Here is a 718-nt window from a genome sequence, read left to right on the forward strand (position 1 = left end):
CGCAAGGGCACCACCCATGAAGGAGTGAGTGGATATTCCCCTTTTACGTATGTACGTAGAGAGCGTCTTACACCAAAATAAACAATAAATAATTTGTTCAGTAAGCTTACATTATATGAGAATGGCATAATATAATGGTTCTACCTGAAGTTATGAACGTTTTATGCCTGTGTGTGGTGTGTGTGTGTGTGTGTGTGTGTGTGTGTGTGTGTGTGTGTGTGTGTGTGTGTGTGTGTGTGTGTGTGTGTGTGTGTGTGTGTGTGTGTGTGTGTGTGTGTGTGTGTGTGTGTGTGTACGTACTACTACTAATTAATATTATTTAAACGATACCAGTTAACGTTTACTATATTTATATTATATCTATAGTAAATGGTGCTTAGGTATTTACTTACTGGCAGTGGCCAGTGATCTCCGCTGTGCTCCTGTGGAGACCTCAGATTTTATCAGCATGGCTGGAATAAAAGAAGAAATAAATTTATTGGTAGGTACCTATGGTATATTATATAGTATATTTATAATAAATAACTTGTACAAATGGAGAAAACAGACAAAATTGAAAGAGCAAATTCTTGGAAAATTCCACTCCACGATTGAAATTAAAGTTTGCGACTATAATAACTTAAGGCGTTAAGTATGTCCTATTATAATAATTAATAAGATCATCACCCACGAATCTTGAATATTCTAGAATATTATAATATTATAATAAGGGTAATTA

At 34.7% G+C, this 718-nt stretch overlaps 1 long non-coding RNA gene across 1 annotated transcript in view; it reads right to left on the minus strand.

Annotated features, from left to right (window-relative positions):
* Positions 1–415: 415 nt before the first annotated feature.
* Positions 416–718, minus strand: part of LOC138404351 (uncharacterized) — a 15,219-nt gene continuing 14,916 nt past the window's right edge. The window contains exon 4 of the long non-coding RNA XR_011238337.1: positions 416–452. This is a non-coding gene — a long non-coding RNA (uncharacterized lncRNA). The remainder of the gene's footprint in view (positions 453–718) is intronic.

The sequence above is a fragment of the Maniola hyperantus genome, chromosome 27 (genome assembly GCF_902806685.2).
Source record: "Maniola hyperantus chromosome 27, iAphHyp1.2, whole genome shotgun sequence".
NCBI lineage: Eukaryota > Metazoa > Arthropoda > Insecta > Lepidoptera > Nymphalidae > Maniola > Maniola hyperantus.